We start from the raw sequence: 427 nt of genomic DNA, 5'->3' as shown, positions 1-427 counted from the left end.
GTATGGATGTGATTACACGCAATACACGGAGCTTTTCCCTCACCATTGTAACGCGCTGCTTTTGCAAGGTTCCGTGAAAACATTTCAGATTTTATTTTCCTTTTTCGCCCTGAAGAAGATATCACAGGTTCATCAAGTTCGTCGAAATTATCCATCCTCGATCACTTTTAGTCAGTTTTGACGAAACTCCTCTCAGCTAGCATGTCTTTCAAAGTGAAAGTAGCCTTGTCACCTTACCTGAATACAGCGGATTCGCTAAAATGGACTTATCGGCTTCTGTTAAAAAACAACAAGGGCGCTTGTCGGCTTCTACAGTAAAACGTCAACTCGTGATGCCTTGAAAGTGGACAAAGCCGGCATTTTTGACAAAACGTGTTTAGGGTTCAGATCGAGCTATATGTGGAGAATAATGCACGGCAATCAGCTC

At 42.6% G+C, this 427-nt stretch overlaps 1 protein-coding gene across 1 annotated transcript in view; it reads right to left on the bottom strand.

Moving 5' to 3' along the window:
* LOC107662845 (serine/threonine-protein phosphatase 6 regulatory subunit 2-like) overlaps positions 1 to 427 on the bottom strand; it is a 21,449-nt gene that overhangs the window by 8,130 nt on the left and 12,892 nt on the right. The window lies entirely within an intron of this gene.

The sequence above is a fragment of the Sinocyclocheilus anshuiensis genome, unplaced genomic scaffold, assembly GCF_001515605.1.
Source record: "Sinocyclocheilus anshuiensis isolate Anshui unplaced genomic scaffold, SAMN03320099.WGS_v1.1 scaffold739, whole genome shotgun sequence".
Lineage (NCBI taxonomy): Eukaryota > Metazoa > Chordata > Actinopteri > Cypriniformes > Cyprinidae > Sinocyclocheilus > Sinocyclocheilus anshuiensis.
The sequence above is the reverse complement of the archived record's forward strand: the minus strand, read 5'-3'. Positions and strand labels throughout refer to the sequence as shown.